We start from the raw sequence: 11,266 nt of genomic DNA, 5'->3' as shown, positions 1-11,266 counted from the left end.
AGGAGCCTGTCCTTACTCTTTGAGGGATTCCCATCATCTCCTTCCAGACTCTAATGTCTGGAACACAGTTTTAAAGCTTATTCATAAATTCACGTGCTCCATACCAAGTATCCTAATTCAGCAGAGCCAGAGGAACCAAAGTCTGGCTGTTTTAAAAGGTTTAGAAGAGCTTCTCACCAACAACATATCCATTGTATTTTGAATTATATGGGAAGTCAGTACAAGCTAATGATTCTGAAGTATTGTGTTATTTTATTTAAATTTAAAACCCAGGGAATGGGAGGAGGTGAGCAAATGGCTGCGTGGGCCATCGACTGCTCACCAGCATCAACCCACAACACTGCTCTTCTACCTTCTTCATTCCCTGACCTCCATGGGGAGGCCCAGCTGGCTGGTGCTTCACCCAAGACAGTTCCTCAGATCCTGAAGTTCACATCCCTGCTCACAAGAGGCATTAATTTACGTTGACATTTCTGTTTAGCTGGTATTTTTATGACAAGATTAAGAGAAGCAGCAGCGTGCCAGCGGTAACACTGCTCTGCAAAAACTCCGCGTGTGAACTAACAAATCTCCTCTTCCTGTTTACAAAAAACAAATACCACTTTTGAAGTGACACCACCAAATCTTACCTAGATCAGGGTAAAGCTGTTGCTACCACCAGAATCACCAGCTGACACGCACACTTGTGCCAGGTAAAGCGCTGCCTGGGAGCGTTTCTATGACAGCAGCCTCCTTTTGTCTGCGACACTCCTGGCTACAAAAGGTCTATTGCTCAAGCTGCATTAATTTAATAAAACGCCCGTGCTCCGTGCAGTCCTGCTATCAATACTTCTTCAGTTCCCTTTTCTGAATTGGAGAAGGCAAATCTGTCACAAGGTAGAATTCTAAAATGCCATATTTTCCCAAGTTGTGTTTTTGACCACGCCCCAAACTCTAAGCTTATTTTTGCTTTCAAATTTTAACAAATAAGTTATAAGAATTTTTAATTTCTCTAGGCTTTCACAGCTTAAAAAGCAACTGCTAACTCATATGAGAACTACAAATTGTCTCACTGTCACTAGGATTTTACCTGAACTTTACCATAGTTTGGAATGAAGCCAGAGATTGTCTCAGCTTCTACCAGCACACCTACAGAAATTCTCAGCTGCCCAATATAATCCTTTATCTACTTAAGATCTCCTTATTTTAAATGGATTACAATAAATCGACTTCATTCTACCTATGCAAAAGGCTACAAACAAATACAAACTAAATGACCACAAAAATAGGAATTTCAAAACAAATACAGACTAGGGATAGCAGTATCCCTCCTTCTTGTGAGGGAAAAGAAGGATTTAGGCTGCCAGTTAACACACACTTACAGAAACCAAAGCAGGTAACACAACTGCACTGGGGAAATGCCCCTCTAAAAGTAAACCAAGAAAAAAATCTGTGCTGTTACAAGTCCTTGGTCTGCTTTTTTTACGTTCAGATAAGAAAACAAACCTCTGTGAGAAATCCTGCAACTGCCTGGCCAGAGCACACAAGCATCACTCTTCTACTCCACCTTCCCCACATTTGTAAAGAGATTTTGGACCCAAGTAAGAGACCTCTCTAACATTTCACACACAAATCACTGAGTTCACACAAACCCTTTCCTCTGATAAAAGCAGCAAAAAATTTCTTGGAGCAGAGAAAGAACTGAGCATCTCTGAAGTATGGGCTTCAAGGGCTCTGTTACAAGTCCAGTCCCAGAGGAATGGAAGAATGTGCTTTGATAGTTCAGCTCACAGCTCAAATCACTCTGTGAAGAAACTAATAAGAAATCCAGTCTGATGACATCACCATTCACACTCATGTTACATTCCAACATTTTTTGCTGAGATTCAAGAGCTAGGAAGGGAACTAAGTTTAAACCACCAGGAGGAAGAATGCCAGTTTTCCTTGTTTTCCACAGAAGACTCACTCCCAGCAAGGCCCCCCTATTATACCCCCATGTGCCCCTCTCCCCCTTTCTCCTGCCTCCAACTCTTTAGTCATTTACAGGTAGAAGAGGGTGAAAGACACTCCCATTTGGGTCACAGACAAAGTGTGAATCAACTTCTTTATGAAAGCACCTCTGCAGAACACACAGCACAACTGCATCCTCCTGCAGACTTAGTTCTAAGTTGGAAGGTGAAGATCAGCACAAAATAATGTCAAGATCCTGAGGACGGCAGCCTCCGAGGGGGCTGCTAAGCCAAGGGTGACACCACTGTCCCCCCAGCGCATCACCCACCCCTCGCTGTGTCCTCTTTAATTTACCATCTGATCAGAAGCAATAGCAAGGGGGGGGGAATGGGAATAATTTTAGTTCACCCAATTGCTTACTGCATCCCTGTATCATTTATCAAATTAAATCCAACCCAGCAGTCAGCATGTTACATTGATATAATGGATCTGTCAGGCTCAGAGCAGGGACTTCCTTTAAATTATGCTCTGTTCAGCTGGGACCAGCAAATGCCTGTCACCTACTGCTTAAGGCTTTTAAAATTGTTATAACCTCACTTTTGTCTGGACAAGGGTTGGTCTAATACCTCTACAAAAGAGCCAGCGTGGTAAACTTCCCACTAACATACACAATAGCATACTGGGTACACACACACACACTTTCAGCACCTTTGAAACTAGGTTAGTTGGTCAGAGGACTGCAAAGAATTCAGTGTGCTGGAGAACTGTTTTCCTACCGCACACACTGCCACAACAGCTGGCACTATTTCTACAGGACACAGATTTCTGAGTTCCTGAAAGACACCAGGAACTTCAGCAAAGCAACTGCTCCCACAGCCCCTGGTGAGATGCTGCAGTAGGATGCACAAGGAGCTCAAGCACACACCAGCCTCAGAGTGAAGCTGTATCCTCAGCCCACCCTTCTCACCAGCCCCTGCCTGCCTGTCTCAGCCTTTGCTGCTATGGAGACAGCCTGGAAACAAACCTGCCCTTTGAGCAAATAAAAGGTGTGGCCATTTTAAATAGCCCCAAATTCCTCAACTCCAAGTACTGCAGTAATGCAGTCATTCTGGCTTTGTAGGGTAGCACACACCCAGGCTTTATGATATACTGCTCCCAAGTTGAAACTTAACTAGTAGTCAGCCTTGAGCTTTTTTTAAATCATTGCAGTGGAGCAGACAGGTCCTTGGTAAAGCTCAATACCAACACTATCAGCAAGAAATACTGCTGAATGAGTCACTCTGGGGAAGTGGAATCTATGAAAGAACATTTTGTGACCAAATCTGTAAAATAGCAAATTGCACACGCAGGTTTAGAAGGAATTCTACGCTAATTCAACCTCATCTAAATTGCAGTTGTGTAATAACTACAATCTGCTTTGGCAAACACCAAGCAATCATTACACTGGGATTACCAAAACACACTTGCTGAACTAAGCACAGTATTCAACAAGTTTTCATATGAAGCTTGAAAGACAGCTGTACCAGAAACACCCTGAATTTGAAGTTAAATAGCCCTCACTCTTCTTGCTAGCGTGAGATGACAAGAAGTGTGGCACCAGCACATCTGCATTTTCTAGTCTGACAATAATTGAAATAGATGCCAGTGACTCAAAAGACCAGGGACTATCTCTACACTGGTGGGATTAAAAAGATAAAGCTGAATAAATTAATGTGTGTTGATCTGTGATGATTTAAAGAAATAGCAAAATATCTGAGGGCTAAGTAGGCCTGAGGTTAAACCAGAGTATTTTCTACAACCATTTTATTAGCTGATCATTTTCTAGGAAGTCTCACACAATTCCATTTTCATCTACAACAGAAGTCACAGCTTGTTTCCTTCCCCAGTTCAAGTAATTTGAACTAGCTTCCACATTAAAAAAGGGTTTAGATGTGATGGAGAAACTGCTTTAGACACATCTAATAGCCGAGAAGCCTACGGCAGTGATCTCTTAGCATCCCTGCTTCCACCAATAGCTTAAATTCCTGTTAAACTCAGGACAGATTGAAACAGTTTTCACAGTCCACCCAGAGGGCTCACCCTTTGAGAGGACAGGGATCTATTCACTGACAACACAGGTGCACGAAATCTGTGTGCAACACCAACACAGAGGAGATGGAGCTGTTTACCAAGCCCAGCTGACACAGTGCTCACCAGAAGACACCCGTGTGCCTTGCTTCCAACATGTGGCTTACATGTGTGATCACGCCTGTTACAGAGGCCACAAGCACCAGCTTGTTGCAGACTCTAACTAAAGCCATAGGAGGGGACTGGAATTTCCTCACAACATTCTTGGCCTGCTGCCTGAAGCCATAATTACTGTTCCCATGGCAAAGATCCTGGCTTGATCACAAATCACTTCTATGCAGTCAGCCTGTATCACACTCTAGCAAACCCTGTTTTAAAAATTAACTTCTCAAATGCCACAGAAGTGTACTTTTCTGGAAGAAAAGAGAGCCCAACTTAACCAAGAAACTACAAGATTATTCAGCACCGAGACTTTTTCAATCACCAAAATGCAACTTTACTTAAAGAATAATGATGTATAGTTCATATCCTTTCTAGTAAGTCAGTCCTACGACCACTACAGCCTAAAGACACAAGGATATCCAGGCAGACTAAAGAAAGGCACGGGAGAGGCAGAGTGAGCTTGATCAAATTACTTAGAAGAGGAGACTGCAGGGGTCAAACCCAGCACCTCAGAGTTCAAACACAATGCCTCCATCTTAAGGCCATACTTCCTTCCTTTTCAGACAGCAACGAAATTATGGGAAGAAATAAGTCTTAAATCATGTGTTTCTAATCTGCAGGACATTCCAGGAGGTTGTGCATCAAGAGTCCCACATCAGAATTGTAATGAGCTTCCTAAACAAATTCACACACTTTAAACTGAAGAGCCTGTGGACTTGGCTGAAGGAGAGGCCCAGGAACAGCTACTGCAATCACCACCCCAATTAAAACCACCAGCACAGGGCAGGGTCCGAGTAGTAAGCCATGAGAACATCTAGGGACTTCCTAAATTACAGAAGAATGAGAAGTTTTCACCTCAGATTAAGAACAGTTTTCCAGCTCAAATTTTCATGTCTAATGTAGAAGCTCAGCCATCAAGCTCTCCTGTGAGCAAAGCTTTCACACCTCAGATTAAGAACAGTTTTCCAGCTCAAGTTTTCATGTCTAATGTAGAAGCTCAGCTCAGCCAGCAAGCTCTCCTGTGATCAAAGCTTTCGGAACAGACACGAACAAAGTACTCCCACCTCCACCCCAATCTCCTTGCTGTGAACGTTAAGTCAGGAGAGCACAAAACTAGAGATCCATAGCATCATTTTAAGTTATCAAGCAATTATGAAGAACATCTGCTTCTGAAGGGGGGAATCAGCTCATCCTTGAAGTGATTTCAGTGATGCCCCAGGGATCAAACAAATGCTGAGGGATGAACAGAGCTCCATCATTGTAGATATTTCAGGAAAGACAACAGCGAAACGCTTTTGTGATTATTACAGAAACCTTCTGCAGTCTCTTCAAACCACTTACTGGCAAACCAAAGGAGGGCAGAGGCAGATTGAAGTGGAAGCAACACAAACAAAAGCAACAGCAGAATTTCCACAGCGCTGCAGCCAATGAGGTTTCACACTCACCGCAGAGGTAAGTATTTTTAAGCAGCAATCGATCCATGATTTGATTACACGGCTCTTTGAAAGAGAGATGCCTGTACCTCTCTCCTTGCAAGATCCTGCAGCCAGAGGATCTCAAGTAGCCCAGAAGCAGCAGAGTATGGGGAACTGTCTGGACGTAGCTGACCTGCACACAGCCGCACAGACGTGGGCACACAGAAACCTTCCCTTTGCTCCTAGCAGTGCACGAGCTGGATTCTGACTTACCCAAGCAAATCCATGGCACGTATAACATGTTACAGCAGAACGTTAAAGAATGCACTTCCAGTACGTGATCTACACTGGCATATTCAAGGGCTTATTTAAACATAATCAGATAACATGGCTATGTCAAAAATAATTTTTAAACTTACCTTTATCAGGATGATTCAACTTTCCTTTTTGCTTCTGCCACTCTTTAAATTTTGATTTAACTTTCTCCAAACCTGCCTCATCTGCCTTGACAAGAAACCTCGTTTCCCTTGCACACTTTTGTCTCACCACTCCCCACCCCGCTGTACAACTGGCACAACCACGGTTACAACAGTTACAGTTCTGTCCTGAGCGAGGTGTGAAATGGGATTTCTCCCAGTCCTCGTTTCAGACCTCTGACTGTACTGCACTAGGGACTGAAATCACCCTCACAGTCAGGAGTGACGAGGCACGCAATGCCATATCCTGATGCTTTTCAAGAGTCACTGAGGACTACAATTACAGTTTCAGAGGCTTCCCGGTCAAGTTTAGTTATGTAAAACCACTTCTTAAAGCTGCAGAAACCTAAAGCTGCAAATTACACATCATTAAAATCAACTGAGGGGACTTTTACCTAGATTAATCAGTTTACTAGAAGATGTTGAATCAAACTGTTCTACAGCAGTCAAGAGATGACTCAGTCGGCCTTTTACAATGGCTATGAACTATTAACCAACTTTATTGTCCAGGCTCAAGTCTCTCCTCCTCCTTTGATGGCAAACTGAACTCCTTGCAGCAGAGAGCTTTCTCAAATAGAACCAGACACTATCATGGCATTTTGATTAATTAAATTTTCTGATTCCTCAGGTTCTCATACAAGGAAGTGTTAGAAAAGCCTTTCCCCTACAGCCATTAGAGTCCCTTCATGAGTTAATGCTCCTCAGAAACCCAGAGCACTCACAAACACCCCCGTGCTTAACAGCAGTCACATCTGATTTTGTACTTTCAACACAAAATCTATTTGCTGTCCAGGAGCAAGTTCTAACCCTCCTACTTCACCTACACAGACCTAACAGAGCCCAGACTACACGAGCTCAGCTCTACTTCAAAGCAGCCCCACCACACTTGGGTGAAGCAGCATCACTTCACCAGCCCGTTCAAGTTGCCACACGCAACTCTCTCTATTTCTCAGTTAATAACGAAGACGCTAACAACGTGTAATTCGGGCCATTAAAAAAGCTGTCGGGTGACTCCTGTGAGGGCCAACAACATCCACGTTCTAGCTCATAAAAAAGAACTCGTAGGGCTGAACTTACTGTAATCCTGATCCCAGAGCATTAGCTACAGTGTTCACGAAGGAAAATGAAAACCCTTTAATACATGAAGGAGTGTCCTGTCCATCCTGCACATTCCAGTTTAACATTTCACAGGAATGAGCTTTTATCCTGCGAACACAACAGCCTGTTACCACGCACGGCAGATAAGGAGGCTCCTGTCAGCACTTTGAGTTTCAGGGCTAAGTCTGCACTTTCAAAACCTGAGACTAGAAGGGTAAAGGTCATATTTACTGTACTCACAAGAGATAAAAATCAACAGCTAAACACTCCATTTTTTTTTTGGTGGCAGAAAGATTTTTGACATATAACTGAACAGGAATTCACATCAACAAAGGAAATAAGTTCTCAAAAGAAAAAGGACCAATTTCTCCATTGAGAAGCATTGTCTAGCACACAAACAAGCACGGCTTGACATTTTAGTAGGGGAAAGGGCTAATTCTAAATGCAATAAAGCTCTTTTCTGACAGTTGATAATCAATGTCCAAATGCCAAGAGCTAAACGCTAAGCCATAATAAAAGTTTTAAATGCACATGAAACTAAATTACCTTCTGGTTAAAACCAATTTATGTGGTACCAGAAATAACCCTTTAAAGCTGAAGATCTACATTTGGTGAGGCTAAAACTAGGTCAGATGCTGAGCAGTGTAAAAAGAGAGAAAAAGTGAGAAGTGCCTACCTTTGTACCAACTGTTATATCTTGGACAATGCTGTAGAAAAAAGAAAGAAAAGGATTAAAAAAGTTAGATAGGTTTGCCACAAATATCCAGCATAGTTTACAGTAGTAAGAAAAAAAGCAAGTCAAAGTGCACAGTTGTCGTTGCAAGTGAGCCAAGGACAGCTTATACAAAGGAAATTATTAGATGGTGATGGTGGAGACCCAAGACCCAGCAGTGCTAGAGAACTGCAGCTCTTCCACATCCTACAGCAGAGCTTGTTCCTTCTGCAAGGGTACCACGGGGGACTGAGACCACGACCCACATTCAGCACAGCCTAGCACTGCACACGGGAGAGCGGTGCCACCCCAACACCACCCCTGACTAAACCAAGAGCAGAAGTGTCAAGAGTCAACTCCATCACCAACAGTCACGTCTGCAGCTCTTCACAACCTCACGTTCAAAGGAGTCACCTCTGCCAGGCTGTGAGGAGGCTCTCTAGCGAAGTTATCGAGTCGATAACGAAGGCTACCAAGGCTAGAGCTGCAGTGGTACCCCAGACAGACAGACAGGCAGCACACACCACGCCACGCTCGGGCTCTTCTCTCAGCCAAGATGGGAGCCCGTGCCAGGCTGACAGCAGCCCTGCAGCCACACTAACGCCAGTGGAGCCAGAGCGGAGCCAGACTAGCAGAGCGCAATTAGGAACAGCGACGAGGAGGTCCAGCTGCTCCCAGACCAGGGAGAGCCTGCTCACAAGATTCCTCTGTCAGATCCTAAGAGTATTTTTGCCCTAACACAGGTATCTGAAGGAAAAAAAGCAGTTATTAAACTCTACCATATATGCTCAAACCTCCTAAAATGAGACTTCCTGACTAACTAGCGTGAAAAACAGCGTAGCTGTACCTCAGACAACGTGTGCTGGCTCTTGTCAGCAGTGAGCACTGGATGTCACAACATCCATCTACTTACACCAACTTCTTCCACTGATGGAACCAGAGTGGCTTGTCCACAGCTTGGCTTAGTGTACCTGGGTTATCTCCCAGAGTATCACAATACCCACACGTTACTCCTTCCTGTGTGAGCGCTCAGGACAGTCTCAGGATTTCAGTTAAACCCTTGCACTAAAGATTATTTTTTTAAATGAACTCCAAACCACTGTAAAGTGACAACAAAAACCAGAGCAGAAATTCTCATTTTAGATTGTTGTGTATGCAGCACTGCCTGTTTCAACTCTTATCTTTCAAAGAGCTCACCACAATTTCAGAGTGAAGGATCCAGAAGCGGTTTGCTAACGGACCTGCAGCAACTCCACGGAAACACGGCAGAGAAGCAGAAGGCAGGGCAGTCAAAACAGCAATATGAAATCTGAAGTACTCAAGAACAATTCTACCAAGTGATTTAATGCTACAGAACTTGACTTTTCTAGTTCTTCCTCCCCTGCCCCCCTACAATTCATAACTTTTCAGGGGATTAAATCCTGCTCGATCTTATTAAGTCATTCACGTTCCACCAGCTCCACAAAGAAGCTGTGACACAAGCATAAGCCAGCTCAGCTCCTCATACTTCCTCTTCAAACCCAACCTGCCATGTCATCATAACCCAGCACTTTACAGCTGGAGTTACAGGCAGATCCAACGGCTGCTGCCAGGAAGCCACGCGATAGTTTCTTTTTTCAAGCAAACCACTTACAGAACACTCTGCACGAGAACGCCGAGCCCCGTCATCCCCAGGTCTGGTCACAACCAGGACAGATGGGTTTGGCTGCACTTTGGGGGCCAGCAGTAATGAACTAATTAAACCCATCTGCACTTATCAGCTTAAAGAATCACTCTATTAGAATTACTAAACAGGAGCACACATTTCCTCAGTTAAAACGCACACATTAACCCAGGGACTTTCATAACCTTAAAAGAATTTCTTTCCAGCAAAGCACAAGACGAACAGGGAATCTCCCGAGTTTCCAAAACTCTCAAACTTACCCCAGAGCAATTTCTCTACTTCCTGTTCCTCTGGTGGGCCTCACACACAGGAAATGTTTTACATAAAGTAGCCTTCACAGGGGACAGTATTTAAAATTATCCAACAGGAAGAGCTGCTTTATTTGTCGAGAATTATCGATTCCTGGAATGCTGTTGTAACTCATTTGATAACAAGCACCACACGGAACAAGTACCAGCAGTATTTAAGGATTTTTATTCAAGAAATGTGCAATATACCTGCAGTTCACACACACAGCCCCTTGTGAATTACCCTATCTTAAACTTAATTCTCTTATCCTGTGTCAACCTTAAGGAGGAGGTTAAAACTTTTATCATTTCCAAAAGAACAGGCAATAAAGCCTTTCATAAAAATTACTTTTTACATGGAATGGGTTAATTCCTACGCAATAAGGAGGGAAATTAAGGAGCACCAGGAAAACCTCGATGTCATTTTCCAAAGCAGTATTTCCCACATGAACTCCTCACATACTTTACCAAAGCAACTTCCTCAAAGTGGATCATTTGAAGAGCGCAGCTACGTATGGGTTTAGGTGGGAGCAGGAGGGAGAAGCAGCTTGTAGCCAGAGGCCACTCGTTGCCAGCGAGGCAAAAATCATAAAACCATTCTCAGAAGCAGCTTTCCAAGTTTCACCAGGAGAAAACTTTCACAGGGTGTAAACAACATGCCCCAAGATCTTCAAAAGATAACAGGTAATTAAGACTCATGTTACACTGAAACTTCTACAGTAAATAACTATTTTAAAGCACACAGTAATAAGTCAGCGTTCCCAGGAACTACAGTGAAGACAGCTGATAACAAGCTGATTTTTGCCATTAGAATGTATGATTTCACATGCTGAAGATTTTTTTTTTTAAATATCATTCAACATGATAAGCAACTTGTGAACAGAAACACAACAACCTGAACTGCACCCTGGACTGTAAAAATTAATTTTAAGATACACTTTTTTTTTTCTTTTTTTTTTTTAAGATGAAAACACAGAGATGCCACCTTTTCAGTGTGTTAAAAAAAAATAATCCAGACATGTGACTACGCCTAATTCTCACCAGACCAGTGTTCCGAGGCAAGAAGCGAGGAGGCACTAATTTGGGCTTCCAGTACTTAAGGCTCTGGGAAAACAAACTGCTTACTGGGAGGCCTTGAGAAGTATTTTAACTACTGCGCTCTAGGAGAGACAAAAGTCAGATCACTACAAAAAAAATACGCCGTACAAGAGAAGAGGAACACGGAGACCTGGTCTGTGATAGAATTGCTTTGGTGAAAGAGCCGGTTTTAAAGCAAAAACCTTCTGAAGCGAGACACGGGATGGGGATTAACGAGAGAGCGATGCTGCCCGAGATGAGTGACCCGAGTCAGCCGGTGCCGGAGGGAAGTTTGGTCTGGAAGGAGCTCGGGACAATGGCGAGGAGGGAGCGGGAGAACGGCTCTGCCCCGCGGCTGCGGCTCTACCTGCGGCTCCGGT

General features: G+C 43.6%; 1 protein-coding gene across 1 annotated transcript in view; it reads right to left on the bottom strand.

Moving 5' to 3' along the window:
- PTBP1 (polypyrimidine tract binding protein 1) overlaps positions 1-7,852 on the bottom strand; it is a 25,732-nt gene extending 17,880 nt beyond the window's left edge. The window contains exon 1 of the mRNA XM_010162063.2: positions 7,824-7,852. The gene's annotated coding sequence lies outside the window, so the exon portion shown is untranslated. The remainder of the gene's footprint in view (positions 1-7,823) is intronic.
- Positions 7,853-11,266: the final 3,414 nt, after the last annotated feature.

The sequence above is a fragment of the Antrostomus carolinensis genome, unplaced genomic scaffold (assembly GCF_000700745.2).
Source record: "Antrostomus carolinensis isolate BGI_N321 unplaced genomic scaffold, ASM70074v2 scaffold1592, whole genome shotgun sequence".
Lineage (NCBI taxonomy): Eukaryota > Metazoa > Chordata > Aves > Caprimulgiformes > Caprimulgidae > Antrostomus > Antrostomus carolinensis.
The sequence above is the reverse complement of the archived record's forward strand: the minus strand, read 5'-3'. Positions and strand labels throughout refer to the sequence as shown.